This window comes from Danio rerio, chromosome 9 (assembly GCF_052040795.2).
Source record: "Danio rerio strain M-AB ecotype USA chromosome 9, GRCz13ab, whole genome shotgun sequence".
Lineage (NCBI taxonomy): Eukaryota > Metazoa > Chordata > Actinopteri > Cypriniformes > Danionidae > Danio > Danio rerio.
In genome coordinates this window covers 47,792,660-47,815,504 of record NC_141029.1, presented here as the reverse complement: position 1 = coordinate 47,815,504, position 22,845 = coordinate 47,792,660, and the positions used below count along the sequence as shown (strand labels likewise).

The window sequence follows — 22,845 nt, the reverse complement described above, 5'->3', positions numbered from 1 at the left end:
GTCAAAAGTCATGCAGTCTGAACTCATCATAAAGCAGTTGTAAAATGAGCCAAAAAAGGTAACAAATAATAACTAAATAAAATAATGTTCCTTTAATGTGTCGATGATTAATAAAACTTTTTTTTTTTTTATTCCTGAAGAATTATGCGATGCTAGAAAACTGGGTTAATTACACCTTGAATTTCAAGAAACATAAAAAAAATTCTGTGATTTTTATTTTATTTTTAAATTTTTTTATTATTATTATTATTATTTTAATCTTATTCATTTATTTTTTTTGTTCACAAACAATCTTCGATTTTGGGCTGAAATGTGACCCGGTGTCAATCGTGTTGGTTTTCTTTGCTTTAACAGTGATGTCAGCACTCTCAGTTTTTGTGGGACCATTTCTTTTCTTTTTGTGAAATCTTGTGTCTTGTTACTCTTGGAGCATGATCTATTTGGGGGCATTTTTTGATCGAAATCACATCCATTAACTCTCATCTGAATTGCTTTCAAAAATGAAGTGCGCGGACCGACATTGATTTGAAAGTGGAGATGTTAGAAAGAAAAAAAAAGCGACATTCCCAAAGACTCTCGTAATACCAATCCACACTCGGACCACCACAAAAAGAAACACTCACAAACCACTTTGCAATAATACACAAAAAAACTAACGGCAGCCTACGGACTCAAAGTCTTAACAAAGGGACATCTCTATCTGGGATTAGTTTTATTCTTTTTTTGCTTTTGTTTTGTATACTCGATTCCGTTTGTTTATTTTTATACCTTTCTTTGTCATTCCTGCTAAATTTGCCACGAGGTCTGGCCTGATTGTTGTTGATTTCGCAGGCCAGGGTGAAGTTTCTTTCATTCTATTTCCTTCACAGCTGTAGATTTTCTGCATGGTTTGTGCGTCCGCATGCCTGTCTGTCCTTGTAACATATTTGCACAAAGGAGGAACGCAGGAGGCTTTTGGAAAACGCATGGGACCGAGCTCTTCTGTCCTCCTCTGTTTCTGGTCAGTACGCAGACGGAATGACGCTCTCGGTGTCCGACGGATGTGCTTTTTACTTGTTTTGAAACTAAAAAAGGAATGAAAGAAAAAAAAGACTTTTGAATATTTTACAACCACAGCAAGAACGTTATCTAGCACTTGTGACATACAGACTATAGACTTTATGGTATTTATGTAGAGCATTGTTTTAGGTGAACTACGCACTACGCCACACGTTAGACTGTCCTCTTTTGCTTTCCTCGTTTTGTTTTGTTTTTCTGCTCTTCCTATTTTTTCGGGTTGACTAGGAAGAGATTAGAGTCTTTCCTTTAGAAACATCTGGAACCATCAAAGGGCTTTTTCCAGATGCTTTGTCAGATATTTCTTCAGTTTGTTCAAAAAGGAGAAAAAAAACACACCCAACACTTATCAGCCAGTAATACCTGTGACCACTGTGGCTCGAGAACAGTTCTAGGTTTACAAAATGTAAGAAATGCATATTATTTTTGTCACTTTGTTTTTCCATTGTTACAATAGAACTTTTCTTGGGACCTTTGCTCTAATGTTTGTCTTTGACATCAACTATAAAGTACCATGTTTTTGAATACCGCAATATCTTGTTGTTTTTTCACAGTTCTTGCTAGGGTTGGCAAGTAGTCCACGGGGTCTTAAAAACTACTAAAAGTTGATAAACCAATTTAGAGAAATTTCAAGTATTGAAAAGTCTGCAATGCTTCTTTACAAGGTAGTACATTTTGTATCAGTAAGCTAAAGTTTGCTTGAATTTGATCCCTGTATCTGTCATGCTGCTTTGTTTTCTGCATTAACCAGTGTTGCTAGCTGATTTTTTTTCTAGCCAAGGAGTGTCAAACTCTATTTCTGGAAGCCCTGCACAGTTTAGTTCCAACCCTGCTCCAACACACTTACCTGTAGGTTTCAAACAAGCCTGAAGGACTCAATTAGTTTGATCAGGTGTGTTTAATTAGGGTTGGAACTAAACTGTGCAGAGCTGCGGCCCTTTTGGAACTGAGTTTGACACCTGTGTTCTAGCCCAAAAGCTGTCCAAAACCAACCAAAACGCACAAAATAACACCCAAAACATTAGATTAATATTATATTTATTTTATTTAAATCAAATTTTCCTAGTTACTTTAACGATCATAATTTTAAACCATACAGCAACCAACATCAGCAGTCACAGAACCACAACATAACAAGCTCTCATCGAAACACTGCCCCTCTCTCACCCACACACTGCACTTAATGTTAGAGTATGTTTTACTTTCGAAACGGGGTATACATTCATCCCATTTGTCATTTTAAATTCTTTTGAACATAATTAGGTGCTGCTTGTTAATCAGACAACGCCTCTATGTTTGTTCTTACTGTCAAATGCGGAAAAAATGATCGATAAAGGTGTCATGATAAACCAGTGTGAATTTAAGTGCAGGCGCACACACGACGGGGAGTCAGATTTTGATACAACTTTCCTTCATCTCCAACTGAGGGTGAGCCCACGCTGTTTGCGCCATGCACTGGTCACTACTAAATGGAAATGGAGGACACAGTTATGTTTTGTTGAATAAGTTGCATATAAAAGTTACATTTCAAAATAGCCCAAATTTCGTTAAAGCACCTATGCCATTTTTACCCGCAAAATCAAATTCAAAACCGCCCAATCTGGCAACAGTGGCAGTAAACAAGGCAACACTGTTATTCCTGCTGTCGCAGGGGCATTAGAATTTTTATTCAGTATATAAATAATGTTTTAGTTTAGGACTAGTTTCTTACAATTAGTATTTAGTTAAAAAGTTAAATTGTTACTAGTTGAATCCTAAATTGGCAATGAGGTCTTAAAATTTTTGAAAAGAGTCTCGAAAAAGGTCTTAAAGGGTATTGAATTTCACTCTCTGATTCCTGTCTATATACCCTGGTTGAGTATCGTTTGGGGTTATTTCAATACTGGTGCTAAATTGATAATTTTAAAACAGTACCCGTGTCAAAATGGTGCCTGAACCGATACCTTTGAGCCACAAAATTATGGTGGATGACAAAATTATTTGACTAAAATTTGTTTCAGTACCCAACCTTGCCACTCAAAGAAATTAGTTTTTGTTGCTTGTCTAAACTGCTTATTTAAAATGAGCTGAAACGACACAATTCTTGACATTTAGTTGGAACAAGTTAATTGTTTTATGTTCAATCCACTTAAATTTGTAAAAAAAAAAATAAAAAAAAACAATAAGTTAACCTAAATCATTCATGTTGTCCCAACGCAAATCAATTATGTGGAACCCAGCATTTAGGTCGCTAAGTGGCACTGTTATTATTATTATTAATATTATTATAGGATATGATTTCAGTGATTGGATGTCAGTTTTCTAACAAGTTTTCAGCTGCTAATATACATCATACTTTGATTTTATAATAATGAAAGATTTGTTAAAAAACTAACAAACATTATACTTAAATCTCACAAAAAATATATATATATATTTACATAATAATGGTTATTTTCACTTAATATAATAACTAATAATCCCTTAGTTAAAACTAGAATTAAACAAAATATATAAAAACACACACCAATTTCCTCCACAAGTCCAAAAACAAGTGGTACAGGTGAATTGGGTAAGCTAAATATTCTGTAGCGTGTGTGAGTGTGAATGAGTGTGTATGGATGTTTCCAGGGTTGCAGCTGGGAGGGCATCTGCTGCATAAAACATATGCTGGATAAATTGGTGGTTCATCCTGCTGTGGTGACCCCAGCTTAATAACGTGACTAAGCCGAAAAGAAAATGATTGAATGAATATTATATCTATGCAAATAGATTATTTCAGTCAGCACTGAAGCCAAATCTGGAGCTAATCTAAAAAATAAAAAATAAAAACTTACAATAATGGTTTAAAAATTAGTACACCCAAATTTTATGTTAAGGAAAATACTTTTAAAAATGTTTAAAAAGATGAATAATCATGAGAAGCAAAACAAAATATATGAAAACTTGTTGAAGTTTTGTAGTTTTTTTTGCACTATTTAGTTTGAATTTAAACACATTATCTTTCTATTTCTAAAGATGCTCAGTGACTTAAATATTATTTTAATATTTTAAATGTTTTGTTCAAATGCACCAATATATATGTTAATTTTCGAATTGGAGTGTACTCATTTATAATTGTATACTTACTAATTTTTGTAAAAATAAATAAACAAACTGATATTTCGGTCCAAATTCAGAATCTTTTTTTTAACAAGACATTATTAAGATTTGACTGAACCTGATGGCCAAAATCGACACTGAAAAAAATGATTAATTGGATTTACTTAATTTTTTTAAAAGGTAAATGGTTGCAAACTATTTATATGGGCTGAATTTAAACAAAAAAATTAAGCTGAGCATTACTAAATTCAATGATTATTTTTTTTCAGTGTGACCAAATGACTTAACATCTGACCTCAGCTCCTGCATGCACTAAAAAAATGATTCATTGAATAACTAAAAAAATTTTTAAGGTAACTGGTTGCAAACAATTTATATGGGCTGAATTTAAACAAACAAATTAAATGTAGTAATGTTCAACATAATTTGTTTGTTTAAATTCAGCCCATATAAATTGTTTGCAACCGCTTACCTCAAAAATTTTAGTGTGGTGTCTACAGCACTGCCCCCTCTGTCCAGACGAGGGCATCATTACAGTAGTCACGACAGGGATTAACAGCTCATTTACAAGAGACAAGGGTCAGACTTCTGTCCAAACACAGCAGAGCCTGATAAATCCAGCAGATTGACCAGCGAAAACACAAACAAGCAGCTCATTCAAGTCCATCCGACTCTGGAGAGAAACTATGCAAACCATTTTAGCGTCTGTCACCAAGCGAGATATTTGAATATTCATAAATCTGACACTCAGGGACGTGTGACATGGTGGAGGTAATAAACCAGTGTGAAAGAGACGCGAGGAACAATATTTACTGTCTCGCGGGTTGACAAAGGATCGTCTCCAAACGACGTAAAGAAAGCAAAGGTGACGTGATCTACAGGGATGAGTTCACATATTTGAGACTGTCGGGAGAACTGATGACCAGGTCACTCAACTCTCTGGCCTTTGACCTGTAGCTCGGCCCATTTCGGTGTTTCTGTCAAATTAACTTATATTGGTTTAAAGCATATTGAATGCAAGTGTTCACTAAAAAATTCCTTTTCATTTGTTCTCACTGAAGTGATTCTAAAATTTTTGTAATTTATTTCTTCTGTTTAACAAATATTAAGATATTTTGAAGAATGTTGGGGGAGGAACTGCTTATTGATATTTATAGTACATGCAAAAAATGCTATGGATGTCTACTTTTTCCAGCATTCATTCATTCATTTTCCTTCAGCTTAGTTCCTTTATTCATCAGGGGTTGCCACAGCGGAATGAACCATCAACTTATCCAGAATTTTTTTACACAGTGGATACAGTAATGGGAAACATCCAATTTTTTTTTTTTCAATGTTTTTTTTATTTTATTATTATTTTAAATTAAGTTACTTAGTAAATAAAATAATAATTTCTAGTACGATCTTATGGAGTACTATCAAATTTACCCAAATTAATATTTATAATACACTGAAAAATTAATTTTTTGTGCTTGTTTAACTAATTTCTAAATTGAGTTTTAAAGGGCAACTTAATAGTTTTATGTGTTTAATCCACTTGAATTTGTAAAAACAATTATAGTTAACTTGTGTTGGTACATCATGGAATTGTGTGGAACCCTGCATTTTTACAGTATATCATTCATTCTCCTTCGGCTTAGTCCCTGTATTCATCAGGGGATGCCACAGCGGAATGCACCGGCAAATATATAATATATATAATATCCAGCATATGTTTTACACAGCAGATGCCCTTCCAGCTGCAAGCCAGTACTGGGAAACACCCATACACTCTCACAGTCAATTCAGCTCATTCAATTCACCTGTAGCGCATGGCTTTGGACTGTGTGGGAAGCCCACACGAACACTGGGAAAACATGCAAACTCCACAGAGAAGTGCCAACTGACCCAGCCGGGGCTTAAATCAGTGACCTTCTTGCTGTGAGGCAACAGTGCTAACCACAGTGCTAGTCACCGTGCTGTCCCTACAGTATATCATATAGCTCTTATTAATTTTTTATATCACTTTATTTTCAACTCTTATAGTTGTCATATTTTAGACATAAATGCAAATGATGCAACACAGGCATTTTAACTCATGGTCTCGCTTTTTGAGGAGGAAGGACATTTTAAAATAGTTCCTATAATTGTTTTATTATTCTGAAAAAAAGTCTTATATACACACCCACACACACGATAGTCTACAGAACAAACCATCATTATACAATAACTTGCCTAATTACCCTAACCTGTCTAGTTAACCTAATTAACCCAGTTAAGTCTTTAAATGTCTCTTTAAGCTGTAAAGAAGTGTCTTGAAAAATATCTGGTCAAATATTATTTACTGTCATCATGGCAAAGATAAAATAAATCAGTTATTAGAAATGAGTTATTAAAACTATTATGATTAGAAATGTGTTGGGAAAAAAAAATCTGCTTTCCGTTAAACAGAAATGTAAAAAAAAAGATAAATGGGGTTATTTCTAAGTTAAACTGTATATAAAAATGTATTAAATGTAAAAAAAAAAGTTCAATATTTGTTACAATTTTAAACTGCTTACTTACTATATGTAGTTTCAAATGGAATTACATGTATTACTCCAGTCAGTGCTTTTATTACTATTACCATTAATAATAAAAACAATACTACTAATAATAGTAATAACATTTAATATTACAGTGATTTCTGAAGGATCATATGACTTTGAAGACTGCAGTAATAAAGCTGTAAACTCGTCTTTAAAATCACTGGAATAAATGATTCAATTAAATTACAAACTAAAGATAAATTTCCACTTGTGGACAATAAAGAAAGTAAAGTACTTTTGAACAGTTATTTTACAGTGCAATAACATTTCACAATTTTATAACATGAACTGTGTTTTTGAGGAAATAAATACATGGTGAGCAGGAGAAGCTTATCTTAAAACATTTAAAAATCAATGGGGTGGGGGGGGCACTTTTGTCCAATGATTTGCCAAATTAACCTAATGTGCCTAATTAAGCCTTTAAATTGTGCTGAAAAATAATATTTTGCAAAAAAAGTATATTATTATGAGCTGTCACTGTGGCAAATACCAATATATATATATATATATATATATATATATATATATATATATATATATATATATATATATATATATATATAACATTAATTCTTGACCAAAAAAAAAAAAAACATTGAAAAATATCTGTTAAACAGCACTTGGATTTCAGGCTGTACTCACTCTATGTACAGTTGTCTTGAACCGGGCCAAAGCACGCTTGTCCCTGCTCCCGCCTCCCCCCATGGCCCGCACTCACATTACATTCGGGCCAGGGCACGCTTACGTCATCGATGCTGCGCTGTTCAGTAAGCGCTCTCGCTCAGCACAGTGGAGATTTCTTTAGTTATATCGTTTATATAGTTTTAGTCCCATTCCAACATTTCGCCGAACAGATCAGCTACTTTTAACACTCGCAAACAATCATAAAGCCCTCATGCTGCAGGACTTAGGAGGTTTGCTGAAGGTGCGCAGCTGTCGTGCAGTTAGAGTTAATAATCTATGAAATTGAACAGTAAGAATGATTAATAAATCCATATGAAACCGTCCATTAAAAGTCACGTCTCTCTTTTAGTTTCGGGCTTAGGCACGTTTTGCACTCACACACAAGCGTACTGCGCCAAAGCCCAAGTGAACTGTGCTCAGGCACCCCTCTTCCAACCGTGTCTGAGCCCGATTCAGAGCAATCACACTTCTCAAACGATCCAGGAAACGGGCCTGGGCTCAGTTCGAATAGCATAGTGTGAGTACCCTCATTTGATTTCAATTTCACAATATTTTTTACTTCAACTGTAAATCGAATAAAAATGATAACATTATTAATATTAATATTAAAAATAATAGTAATAAAAATGCTAGCAAATGTCTGTCAAACATAGAATTTCCAAACAGCATAGCTGACACAAATGTGACATGATACCTAGGAATGCGTGCACATATTGGGCTCCCCGGGTGTCAGACAGAGGTTGGGTGTCAGTGAAACGTTTAGAGACTGTCAGCACAACGGCTGACCAGGTCACTGAACCCTATGACCTCTGCCCTTTAGCTCAGGGTCAGGTAAACCACATATGATCCCATTCGGAGCCTCGATCGTCCATTCCCACAATAAACCCATCGTGGAGAACACCAGCCTGACACATCAGACGAAAATCCTCCCAGCGGGTTTCTGACAGTGCGGTCTGCGGTCACACAATTGAACGTTGTTCTCTCTCTTTCTCTCTCTATCTTTCTGCTCATCCTCAGTCTATCATTACGGTCTCTTATATTAGAGAAGGGCACCGTTCCAGAGCGCCGCTCGCCACTTCTCTGCAGTTTTTAATTGTGGCTCTGAGGTGGTGGATGAAGACAGCTGCGTTTCAGAGCCAAATTACAGAGAGCCGAAGAGATGCGACGCAGGACCTGCGCTTCACCCGCGGGGTGTGGACATCAGCCTGATGAATTCTCCATTTAGACTAGAAATCACAGATTGTCAAACATACTCCATTCTGATTGGAGGGGTGCAGTCAGAGCCACCGTATAGTAGCTGATAAACCATTTAATTAAATAATCAGTGTTATACAATATTTGAGGGAGAAACATAAGATAAGGTACACTACATTATCTTAATACAGTATACTAATACCAACCCAGGTTCATTCTGAAAATGTACTGACATATTCATTTCTGGAGAGCGCCAAATAAGAGGAGCTGCATTTTCCCCCCCGAATCCACCAGAGGTCGCTGTGTACACTTTTAGAAATTTCATATTTCTCTCGCGAGTGCATTCTCATCTTTACCTACGTACAGGGTTTCTACAGGTTTCATCAAGTCAAATTTAAGACTTTTTAAGACCCTTTTAAGACCATATTGAAAATTATTTCAGACTTGCAAAAGGCTAAATGCCAAAGATTTTTTTTTAATAGCCAAGTTAAAACCCTAAAAAACATTAAATACAAGTGTTAATGTAAGGATGATAATAAAACCATGTTAATAGTTAATAAATAAACGTTTCTTAAAACTTTTATTAAAATATATTGTTAATGATTGGATGGGTGTTGGCCCAATTGGGTAAAGGTTGAAATGAAAAAAATTAAGACCCCTTTAAAATGATTTAAGACCTACAGCACAATATTTCCGTGGATTTAAGACTATTTACGGCCTAAAATTTGGTTTTTGAAATTTAAAATTTTTTAAGACTCTGCAGATACCCTGTACGTAAATCCACCACAGGCTGCTATCGACTGACTGACTGACTGACCTACCCTCCTCCTTTCCTAAACCCAACCAATAGTGTTTTTAAAAGCACTGATTGACCAGCGCCCACTCACTTCTCTAAACCCAACCTAAGGTTTAAAAATGCAATCCAAAAAAAAGCCCTCGCCTGATTTTTACCATGATTTTTACCTTTTACCACATTCTCACCCAGTCAATTTTTGTAAATTGCACTGTATTTGACTGTAATCTGAACTGTATTTTACTGTAGGACAGTTATACAGTATGTTACTGTGTTTTAAAGTTGCATTGTTAAAAGTATGTATATTTCATACTGTATATTTTACAGTAAAGATAAACAATACTCTAAATGCATAGAGCAAGATGCTGTAAATGCAAATACAGAATTTGCTGTATCTTGTATCTTCACAGTAAGTTACTAGTGAACTGCTGCAAATTGTTAACAGTGTAGGCAGACATACAAGATATTTTGTGAAATATCTGTTTTCCTTAAGGCTGATCTGTACTTCTGCGTCAAGCGCATGCGTATGGTCTGGTGCAGCCTGTGACTAGTCATCTTGGTCACGCTGATGAGTATCAGCACAGTTTAAATTTACTAGAATGTCTATGTTAAGCTGCTTTGACACAATACACATTTTAAAAGCGATATAGAAATAAAGATGAATTGAGTTTAATTGCAGAGCAACACAAACAGCACACAGAAGTATAAATTAGAGTAAATACAGGAAACAGAGAGTGGAATTCAATATATTTAAAGACCTTTTTAAACACTATTTCCATACATTTTAGAACCTTATAACCACTTTTCATCCGGACACACTGTTGAGATTTTAATTTACAGTATATATACTAGATATCAATGTAAAAAACTAAGCCAAAACTAAAACATTACTCATAAGCCGAATAAAAATGTAATAAATCTAGCTAATTCAGCAGGTATAGAACTGCAGAAATAATGGTGATGCCTTGATCACTGCAGTAAACAAAGCAGCATGATGTCAAATCTAGCAGGATTTCATTGATTTCATGAACTACACAACATCCTGATATTCACAGATTTAATTGAGGCAAACTAGCATACAACCATACAATGCATAATCAAAATGATATAAGATTTAATACTTTGCAAAATAGCAGGACTTTTTAATACTTTTTAAAGGCCTGAAATTTTTCTACATTGATTTATCAACTTTTAATACTTTTTAAGACCCCGCAGACACCCTGATAAATGTACGACTATGCTCGAAGCATGGTCACAGCAATCGCTCGACAAAGAAGTATAAATCAGTCTTTATTTGTTCGTTTTTTTCCATACAGCGAGTAACCAAATCTATTTAATGCAAAACTGGTTATCATCAATCTTAAAGAAATAGGGCCCTATCATGCATCTGGCGCAAGTTTGCTCGCACCTGTTTGCTAGTTTCAGCTCAGCGCAAGAGTCGTTTTGACGTTTTGCAGCACGCTGTTTAAATAGCAAACGCATTTGCGCTCGTATGTGCGCCCATAGGCGTTCTGCTCTAAAAAAAAAAAAAAGGAGGCGTGTAAAAATTTACATTTGCTATTTTAGGGGCTAAAATACATTGTTCAATAGACCAGTGGAGAGGAGGTCTACAGTCCAGTGCAGAGCGCGTTAGTTGTGCGCCTCGCTTAGACACTGCTTAATACACACAGGATGTACAGCAATACGCAAATATCTTGACAAATGAAAAATAATTAAAGGATTAAAATATTACAAAAAATATTATTTTGTAGCCTACATAAATATAAATACCATACTTTCATGTCTTCTTCATCTCGGGGGGCCTTTTTCAGTTTATTCATGACCATTTGCTTTTGTACAATGTAATTATTAGTAGCAGTATTATTTATTATATGCATATGTATATTTGTTTTATTAAAAACAAGCTTAGATTGGTCGACCTGTCAGGTTTTAGACCATATGGGGCATAGCATGTTTATTTGGATAGAACTAAGCTTTTTGATCACACTTCATTATTATTGTTCATTTATTCGTTTGCTGAAAATTATAACTAGATTTAAAAATAGTTTTGAAACAAATCTTTGCGCTTAATAAACAAAATTAATTATGTGGAGGCTAATGGATGTCTGAGTGTACAACACGTTTCCCTATTCACGAGAGTAAAAGCGAAAGTAAATAATGAGGAGGCTCATTCTCTCATTGTCGCGCTGTAGATGCTCTGTTTAACTGTTTTCTCACTAGTGAAGCACTCAGTTTTTCCACTTACAAAGTCCGCCATGTAAATAGCAAATGCACTATGGCGCGGCGCAACTGACTCTTAAAGGGAAAGGCAGATAAGACTCTGATTGGTTTATTCTCAAAACACACCCAGAACTCATTAAGAGAATAAGCTCAGCCCTGTTAGACCAGGCACAAAGCGGATTTTTGGCCTTAATGATTTTGCACCCTGCGCTTTGGACTTTGCGCATGGATCGTCAAAATAGAGCCCATAATCTTGATAAAGTCACATACAGGTATGGTAAACAAAAAATTTTTTTTTTCATATTTGGATGAACTTTCAAAACAACAATTAAAAATACATTTTTCATAGAATTTTGTGTTTTTTTTAATCCTATTGCCACCTGTTTCTCAACAGGCCATCTGAGGGCATGGTGCTGCAGTGATTTCACCAAGTTTTTTGTCTGCTTTGTGCCCTGTTCTGTAACACTCTGCTTATTGTTTTATTTGCTCATCTGGTCAGCCATTCTGATAATATTTTGTCTGAAGACACGGATGTTGATGGCACTTGCAATGTGCCGAGTTTGTCTTCTGCTCAAATATTTTTAGAAACGGCACGCTTGTCCTCCAGCTTGACTGTCCGGTGTTTTGAGAGCTGTGTGCTGTTTGCTTGTCTTTACCGTGTTTAGTCTAAAATCCGCTGCCCACCCGAGAGAGAGACTGCAGTCCGGTCCCGAATGAGTGTACTGACCCATCACTGCAGGTGCTGGCGTCCTAGAGCAAACAAACACATTTGAGGTAAATTTGGTTTAACATTTATTCGTTCATTCTGACTTTCTCCTTTAATAGTATAATTTCAGAAAAGTATCCTTTGCAAATTCCAAACTGTGAAATCATATTAGTAGCCATGACTATCAAAGTACAACATACTTGCATGTGATTTCATGCCGAATATTCAAACTACCAAAGTAAACGATATATGAAGCTTGTCACAAGTTGTCACTGAAAGAATGCACAAATATTAAACCAACAATACCTAAATTGAGGTACAGTTGGTTTTTACATTCATACGTTTGGACTTTCTCAATAATATAATTTCAGAAGATTATTCTTTGCTAATACTAAATAGTGAAATCATATTAGCAACCAATAACTATCAAAGTCATGTAACAGTACTATTCAACTCGTTTAGTTTTGCCTTCATTCATTTTTTATTTCAGATTTGACATAAAGCGCGTCTCTCCAAACACATTATTTATTTACAACACGTTTTTAAACATAATAGTTTAACTAACTATTGTCTAATAACTATTTATTTTTCCCATGGTGAGCATAATATTTTACTAATTATTTTGCAAGATAGTTGTATTCAGACCCTTTAAGTCCCTTTAAGTAAATTAGAGTCTTTGATTTAGATTAAAGTGTAATTTAATGACTTAATTGGGTTATGTTAACTGAGAAAGTTGGAATAATTAGTCAAGTTATTTTGTAACTGATTTGTTGTGTATATCAAAAAATATACCGTAAATATTTCTTAAGGAGGCTAATAATACTGACCTTAAAACAGTTTTTTTTAATAATTAAAAACTGCTTTTATTCAAGAAAAAATAATAAGAAGAAATAAGACTTTTTATGACTACAGAAGTTTTTTTTTTTTCATAGGAAACACTGTGGAAATTTTCTTGGTTTGTTAAAGATCACTTGGGAAACATTGTTTTGGGAGGGCAAAATAAATTGACTTTAACTGTAGACCTATCTGTTAAAGTTTACAGGTGCAACAATGTGCCTTGAAGTACTTGTATGAAATGAAGTACCAATGTTAGAAATGTGTTATCCTACACCAATACAAAGTTGCTTGTCAAATAAATTAACAAGGAAGATTAATTTGAGTTTACGTTATTTAATCATCTTGTTTATAAAGACTGCAGAGTGATGCATGGAAAAATAGTTTAGAATAACTGTTTAAGTATTTTGTAATGCATGTTAAAATGTGCCCCCCAAAAAAACAAGTGGCCCTTGCCCGGCCCTTCCAGTTAGTCTGGTCTAGAACTGCCACTGCTTTTTATTGTCTTAGTGTTATTAGACTGTTATTAAACATTTTAACGGTTTAAAATCAGTTTTTGCCTTAACATTATTTTTTTTCATGTTAATACTCTTTATTGCAATCTTTATCTTAATGGGCAGTGAATTTACTTTACTAATAACACAAAACGTACAAAAGTAGCAAACATTACTTTACATGTTTCATTATACAGCATGTAGCTCTGAGCTCAGAAAGTTCCCAAAATATTATTTTATCCGATATTTTCTTAAAGGGAAATGAATGTGTGGGTTATTTATATGGCAGTTAAATACAGAGCTTCTCTATAAAAAAAGGTGAAAAAACACCTGCAAGTTCTGAAAGAGATCCAACCTCAGCCAGGTAAGGAACTTACTCAAAAGTGAAATCTTTAATTCTGTTTATTTACTTGAGTAAATGTGTGTAAATCTAAATTTATTCCGTTTTTTTTTATTAATTACATTAATATTATTGACATATGAAATTGTTAATCTGATTTATGTACAATGCAGTTTGTACATTAATTTTTTCTGTGTTTTAGTAGAGATATGAGACACTTGCTTTGTTTACCAAATAAACTGAATCTAATTGGATTTGCAATTTAAACATTAAATAAAAGTTTAAAAATATATAACTTTTTATTTGACATGTTAAGGTTTTGATACTCCCAAAATAATTCAGCAGAAATCCGCAGATTCCGCCAAAAGTAATATAACAAATCATTTTCCAAGTAACCAAGTACTTCAATTAGTTTCTTTTTTGGGGGGAGTAACTCAATATTTTAATGCACTACTTTCAAAAGTAACTTAACTTCCCCTAACACTGCTTGCATATTCAGACCAAATATTCAAAGTAGCTACCATGGTAAACAATATAGGGAGCATGTCACAGTTGTCACTGAGCAAATATGTGCGAATATAAAACCAACGTTACCTCAATAACAAACAAAGATATTTGCCACTCCATCATTTTCAGCACCTTGCTGTTTGATCCCGTGTTTTGCCTGTGAAGACAAGACTGTCATAAATGTTTACCGTCACAGAATGGTGGCCATGTTTTTCTCATTACGAGCTCGGACAACTTTTTTAAGAGCGCGCGCAAACACAACCCACATCAATTTATGCCTGTTGTGTTAGTCCAAATTACACAGGTGACCTATCGCCTTCCGGGCTCTAAGAGATCAAAACTGGAGCGGGACGGGAGGGAATTCACCCCCTCGGAGCAAGTTTAATTTCTGCCCCCCTTCAGATGGTTCACACCGCAATTCCCCGCGGCTGCGATAACTGTGTGAAGGGACTGTATGTTTTATCCCGCTGCCTTCACATGAGGAAGTCATTAACATCTTCGTGCATCTCTGCTCTGTAATCTCCCACAACCGGCGATTCCTTCAGCCGTAAGAAGACAACAACAAAATGCTGAGAATTATCCATTTACCTCAGGTAGATAGCCTGATAAGAGCTGTTTGGTGATGCAAGTTGCTTGTTGTAGCAAAAAAATAAAAATAAAAACGTCTGTCATCAATTTTTCATACCATTCATCATTCAATTATTATTATTTTATTCGGTTGAACACATAAAATTATAATAATTTAACTAGGATAATATTTAACTAAGACTAAGATGGAAAAAACGTGCTCATGCCTTTTTTTCTTTTAGTTTTAACAGATCTCGCAATGATAAAATTCAGTGTGATGGGACAGTGTCCTGGCATTTTATCCCATACATCAGATTATGCTATCAACACTGTATTTGAATGGTTCTTCTGAGGTTGGGGTTGGGGATTAGGTTAGGGCAATATTACAGCTTCATATCACACTAATCCACATTAAAATTTACACATCTTTGGAGATATTTTTGTTGTCCAAACATAATTTTCCCATATTATATGGCGCAGTTGCACCTGAAACAGTAGCAACAGTGTAGTTGCAGTCAAACTGGTAAAAAAACAGACCTGCAGAAGTCTAAAAACCCAGAAATTTGATATATATCTCCCGCAGCATTTCACAGGTACATATGACTGTCGCCATCTTTCAAACAAGCCCAAGTATGAGGTAGCATATTGACCTTATTCTCCGCAGACGAGCGGGCGCTGCCATTTGAATCTTTTTGGCACGAGACTTCCTGTCTCATTCACTTCCATTCATTTTTAGACATTAAAAACTGCTTGTTTCGCTGTTTGATGTTGCAAACTGATATTTCCTTGTTATATTATTCTACTTGGTCTGTATAGTCATGCAAACATTTGTTTGTAGAGCAAGTAGTTTGACCAATTTTTGCCGTTTATTATTCCTTGTCATTTCTCCCATAGGCGACTGAAACGGAAGTTCTAAGACAATCACGAAAACAGGCACACTTCCGCATTTTAGAATAAGGTCATGTTTATGGGGTATCAAAATGCATCATCAAAATGTGCTACCTACTTTTTAAATGGGAGGTAGGACAATCTGACAAGGTTGGACAAATCGTTAACGGACATTGTATAACATCTGAAATGTTGTTTTGATCAATCTAAAATGCTTTAATCAAAGTGGATTGGTATTGTTACCACACAGAACAATCTTGAGTGACTGCACTCTCGAAGAGGTCTTGTGCCTCCAAAAGCCACCACGCGTTCATTGCGTTTGTTGTTCTAAGAGGTAAGTAATTTATTTTAAAAGATATCCATTGACTCATGAAAAGGTGGTTCATTCACTGCTGTTTTATGCGATGTTACAGTTTTGTGCACAACTCTAATATGCATTGTTGGATGGAAACATAGCTTCTAGCTTCCACTTTTCCTACAATGGATTGTCATATGTTTCCATCTAAAAATCTGAATTAAATTTATGCGCAAAACTGGATTATCACATGAAAGAATAAAGCAGCATTTCCATCCAATGAGTCAAAGAGAGCAAAATCGTGACTTCCTGATTAACTGGCGCCAAATATCAAAAATAAAAACAGAATTTGCTGTGGTAGGAGAAGCTGCATGAATCTTTTCTTTATTTAATAAATGACTTGCATATCAAAAGACAATGCCGACATGTGATGAACGTGTGTTGGCGTTAAAAGGTGTAAAATGCGAAGCACAGACGCTCTTGACAAGGTAATTAATGATGTAATAACATCAATACTAAAATGGTTAAGGTGTTTTACAATGACCAAAACAACATTTCAGATGTTTTACAGTGTACTCAGCCTGCTGGTTTGTCCATTCACACACATTTATATCATCACATGATCTCTTATAACATAATCACATGGCTTTTTAATGCACATGTACTTGAATTTGTTTGGTACAAGTGTTTCCACCGTAGTTTATGTGCATTTTTATTACTGAATAAAAAGTTTATCTTACTCGGTTATGCGCATACATTTTTAAAGCGCATTTTCAATCAATTTTGAAACAATGTGCCCAATAAATGAGTAAGGGAGTGCGGGGCACAAAGTAACGCGGGGTTAAATGTAACATGGAGTTTTAAGGTATTTGCTTATTTTTGGCATGCTTCCAAGGTTTTCACCACAGTGTCGGCAGACGTCTTTATGCCAAATATTGAAAAAGTTCAGCAAAATTTAGATGAGAAACACAGGAGAAACCATTTTTGCAGCATAAAAGTATTTTTTTATTATAGTCAATACTTTTTTTTATTTAAAAAAATCTGTGAAAGTATAATTGTGAAATCTTATATTGTTGTGATCACCGATTTTTAAAAAATGAAAAATATTAACTATAATGAAAAATACTTTTATGCTACAAAAATGGTTTCTCCTGTGTTTCTCATCTAAATTTTGCTGAACTTTTTCAATAATTGTCAGAAAGACGTCTGCCAGCACTGTGGTGAAAACATGCCACGGTTAACCGTGAGCAAATACCTTAAAACTTTGTGTTACATTTTACCCCGGGTCACTTTGTGCCCCGTGCTCCCCTAATGGTTTATTTTCGAGTATAAATAATCTAGTAACTTTATAATATATGTTTCTTATATCTTCAGAATTGTGGCTGGAAGGGCATCTGCTGCATAAGACGCATGCCAGAGTAATTGGCGGTTCATTCTTCTGTGGCAACCCCTGATAAATGGGACTAAGCTGAGAGATGGTGAGATATCTTCAGAACGGTGAGGTGTTTGTATTGATGCATGGCTGACAAAAATGCAAACTGAATCCTCACATGTCAGCCATTATAAACAGAAACTTCATTTGTCATTTTGTGTATTTTTGTGGATTGCCAGCAGAGGGCTTTAATTTATCAGATGAGTGGGCTGCTTACACATGTAACAGAGTTCAGTTAATGTATAGTCATAATAGAAGTACTGTAATATAGTGAAGTAGTGTAATATACTGAAATATAGTATAGTTATTTCCTTCAGTATATCATGCAGACCATACTTTTTGCTATGGGTGTCCTAAATAGTTTTTGTTTTTTATCCAGCCATGACTAGGACAAGCAAAAACATAATGTGAGTTGATTGCTTTCTAGGAAATGTGTTTTTCACATTGAAAGTGAAAATGCTGCATCTGATAGCATTGTAATTATGTGTAGTAAGTCACGTTAGAAAACTCCTACCCAGTGGTGCCCCCAGAAAATTTTCTTAGGGGTGGCCAGAAGAGGCCACATCAAATGGGGTGGCACACAAAAAATTTTATTTAGCGTAATGTTATATTTTTGTTTCTGGTAAATGAAATAATTTGATTTTAATTTGTTTAATTACTCTTAAAATATCACAAATTATTCCTTGAAATAATTCAGAAAGTACAATAAGTGTGCAAACAAAATAAAAATCAAGTTTAAGTTCAAAAACACTTTTTATATAAATAACTTTTCAGTTATTTTTCATATACTTTTATTGTACAGCATACGGTATATGCCATGTCTAAATGTAATGAAGATTAATGAGTTAATTAATAAAACTAACAACTGAACAAACTGAACAAAAGGCATTACTGTATACACACACACTCACTATGCAGACCCTAATAAAATCATTTATCCATATTACTTTTTGAGCCACTTTATTAATGCAGCTTCTTCTATTGATGTACCTTAAGGTAAATATTAAATTGCCACTGCTGTCCACTGAAGGTGTGTGCGTGCTGTCAACGACGATTGGGGAGGCCCGCAGTGGCGGTTCTAGTTTAAATGACACCCTGGGCAAGCCAACCAACCCCCACCCCTTTTAAATTGTTGGATTTATTTTTCAATAAATATAAAAATTTATTTATATTTATTCTAAATAAATTCAATTATTATTAATATGATTATACAATTATTATTCTGGAAAAAAAAAAACAGAAATCAATCCTAAATGTTACTGGAAACATGTAACAACTGGAGTGATATGCCAAGACCACTTTAAAAAAATCTTTTGCATGAATATTAGTTATGACAATTCCAAAAAATACAAAAAAATATATGTTTTATATAATTGTCTGTGGTCTTAGACCCGACTCAATGCCGAGATTTAATGTTATAAATTCTTAGCTCCCTGACTCATTACTCCTGACTCATGGCTCTGCTTTATAGACATGTTTAGTGAAAATAACATCATCATATTAATATATAAACTTTAGTTTTATATTTTAGCAACACGATAATGGGTTTCTGCGTGCATGCGTCGGTTTGCTTTCACCAGCGTTGTTTCGGTTGCACATATAGAGAACAACAAACGTGTGCAATTGATGCACTGTGAACAGCCCCTAACGTCTTTATTCTGGGATTACCACTCTAATACACTTGTATAAAGTAAATTGTTTCCCAATGCTTTTACTTAGGGAAGTTTTTTTTTTTATCTATTTTTTATTTATTTATTTATTTATTTTATTTTTTGCAACGTCTCCGCGTGCCGACCTCTGCAAGATGCCCCTATTGCCCATGCCTAAATCCCCCACTGGGGGAGGGACAGTGAATCAGCTACGTCAGTGGCACCAACAATAATTTACTGGCTGCAGTTTATTTATTTATTGAAATATTGGGAATTTACAAGTACATTTAAATTAATAATGTCAACAGCAAAATCATATTGGAGAGGCCACAGGGGTGGCCAGAGTTTACCCAGGGATAGCTCTTGCCCTACCACAGCATAATCTCTGATGCAAATGCTATACTTAGATGTGTAATAAACATTTAAAATGTTCTGATAGATGTAGTAATTGTATTAAGTTCTATATAAGTTCAATATAAATATATCTGGTTCTATACAGAGTTAAAGTCAATTTTTACTTTTTCAAATATTTCCCAAATTATGTTTAATAAAGCAAGGAATTTTTTACAGTATTTCCTATAATATTTTGTCGTCTAGAGAAAGTCTTATTTGTTTTATTTTTTGCAACAATAAAGGCAGTTTACATTAAAAAAAATAAAATAAACAATGCTGGTTTGTGTAATAATGAGTTGGAGTGAATAACAGCTCTTCACCTCAGTAGCCTGGTTCTTCTAATGAAGAGGAAAGGGGTCTGGTGTGTGAGTGTGTCGCGGTGTGAACCCACAGACGAGACAGGATCAGGTTTCTGCAGCCGGTCTGCACCTTATAGTTTAACCACTGGGCGTTATTGCTAGTAGCCTGATCCTCTGAAGGTGATAAACTTCTACTTGTTTATCTGTACAAGATAATTATTCCTGTGGTTTCACAGCAGCACATGTTGTTGTTTTTTAATATACAGTTGAAGTCTGAATTATAGTCCTTCTGTATATTTTTTTCTTACATTCTGTTTAACAGAAAGATGTTTTTTTTCAACATATTTCTAAACATAGTAGTTTTAATAACTCATTTCTAATCATTGATTTATTTTATCTTTGCCATGATGACAGTAAATAATATTTTACTGGATATTTTTCAAGACACTAGTATTCAGCTTAAAGTGCATTTTTAAGGGTTAACTGATTAGGTTACCAAGTTAGGGGTGTTAAGGCAAGTCATTGTATAACAATGGTTTGTTCTGTAGACTATTGAAAAAAATATATAGCTTAGGGCTAATAATATTGACTTTAAAATTGTTTAAAAAAAATAAATTCAACTTAACTGAAGACTTTCTCAGGAGGAAAACATATTATAGGTAATACTGTGAAAAATCCATTGCTCTGTTAAACTATTTTGGAAATTTTTTAAAAGAAAAAAAATCAAAAGGTAGCTAATAATTCTGACTTCAACTGCATATTTTATTTTATAAAAATCTTCTCTAAGCACAAAACAAAAATAATCACAGACGGTATACAAAAAAAATATATTATTATATTATACTAATTTATTATAAGAAAAAAACAAAACAGTTTACTCAAACATGCACCAGATACAGGAAAAAGTAGACTATTAACTCATACTAGGATGGAGGAATAATACTAAAATTGTCCTTGCTTACGTTTACAGTCTAAGAAATGATGGGTTATTCAAAGCCAAATTGGGAAAAAATATAGACAAACCCTAGAATACTTTTAAAACCCTATTTGGTCCTATTAATTTGTTTCAAAACATTAACCCAAGAGTTTGATTAGTCCCTATTACACCCAGAATTGGCTTGAAATAACCCAGAATTGTTTACGAGTGTATGAAAACTAGGTGAAAAAGTATACTTTCTGTACATCAAAATCCCCCTTTTAGCTGATAGTGTTAATGCTAACAGAGTCAAAGCATCCAAACCTGAATCAATCAATATCTGGACTACACTGCTTAATAAATTTCTTGCTGTCAATCCCAGTTTTAAGAGCAACAAATAATAACTTGACTTCTAGTTGATCATTTGAAAAAAGTGGCAAGGTAGATTTTTCTGATGAATCATCTGCTGAACCACATCCCAATCATCACAAATACTGCAGAAGACCTATTGGAACCAACATGGATCCAAGATTCTCATGGAAATCAGTCAAGTTTGGTGAAGGAAAAGTCATGGTCTGCAGAGTGGATGGCAACATCAACAACCTGATGTATCAAGACATTTGTGCTGCCCACATTACAAACCACAAAAGAGGGCAAACTCTTCGGCAGGATAGCGCTCCTTCTCATCCTTCAGCCTCCACATCAAAGCTCCTGAAAGCAAAGAAGGTCAATGTGCTCAAGGATTGGCCAGCACAGTCACCAGTCATGAACATTATTGAGAAGATGAAGGAGGAGGCATTGAAGATGAATCCAAAAAATGTTGATGAGCTCTGGGAGTCTTGCAAGTATGCTCTCTTTGCCATTCCAGATGACTTCATTAATACGTTATTTGAGTCTTTGCAGAAATGTATGGATGCAGTCCTTCAAGCTCATGGGAGTCATACACAATACTAATTCTTTTTCCAATGCACCCTGTCTATATATTCTATACTTTACATTATTTCTGTTAAGTGACAAGACTTTTGACTAAGCAAAGTCAGACGTTACTGTCCTAATTAAATCATTAAAAATCAAAGCATAATCATATTTTATTTTAGTAAATAAGTGTAATCTAGAGGCCTTCGCCTTTCATATAAGCCACTTCTGATACCATATGATCAACTAGAAGTCAAGTTATTATTTGTTGCTCCTAAAAATTGGGCAGGCGACAAAACTTTTGTTGGGTAGTGTAAATGTTTCTCAAAAAATATTTGAATACCACTGAAAAATAAAACTCTCAGAGAAGTCTCAGGGCAAACCCAAAAAAGTGTGAGCATGTATTTCCTTTGAGCTCTAGCATCTATCGCAAAAACTGAAGGAAAGATATTATTGAGATTAGTTTTGGTGTAATGTAACCAGTTTAACACAAATCACAACAGCCCATGTTATACATTGCTCAATCTGAGGCTGAGTAGTGATGACCGTGAATCATAATGCAGAGTTATGCAAAGCAACGCTGAGTAAGAGAGGTAATTTCCATGGCCTGGTCTGCATTTGTACTCTACACCAGCTTTTACAGCCACTTTAGTGTTTTAAGCCATTTTCTTGTCTAGTTTGATTCTGCCTCTAAAGAGCAGCGGAAATCTCCCCAGCGGTGGAGAGACTGGAGGAATTTTCGGGAAGGGGGGCGATGGTGTTTTTGGAATGATTGTGGCTGAGAAGTGTTTTTTGGTGCTTCCCGGGATGAAGGGAGAGGTGGTGCTGCTGGCAATGGAAAACTGAAAGTCTGTTCCCTCTCACGCTTAATGGATGATAATAATAATAATAAGGATAATTTGTATGCCGCTTTTTTCGACGCTCGAGGTCATTTCAATGTGAAATTACAGGAAGTTTCATTCAGAAATTCAGAAGTGAAATTCAGAAATAGAAATGAATGAAAGTACAATAGGTT

At 34.7% G+C, this 22,845-nt stretch overlaps 1 long non-coding RNA gene across 2 annotated transcripts in view; it reads right to left on the bottom strand.

The window, feature by feature from the left end:
- Positions 1-15,058, bottom strand: part of LOC141376202 (uncharacterized) — a 34,254-nt gene extending 19,196 nt beyond the window's left edge. Inside the window, exons 1-4 of one of the 2 annotated variants that reach the window (XR_015499859.1) lie at positions 14,743-15,058; positions 14,564-14,633; positions 12,252-12,345; positions 268-1,064 (exon numbers count right to left, since the gene is read on the bottom strand). This is a non-coding gene — a long non-coding RNA (uncharacterized LOC141376202). Of the gene's footprint in view, positions 1-267; positions 1,065-12,251; positions 12,346-14,563; positions 14,634-14,742 lie in introns of those variants that run through there. The other variant, XR_015499860.1, reaches the window with a different exon arrangement.
- Positions 15,059-22,845: the final 7,787 nt, after the last annotated feature.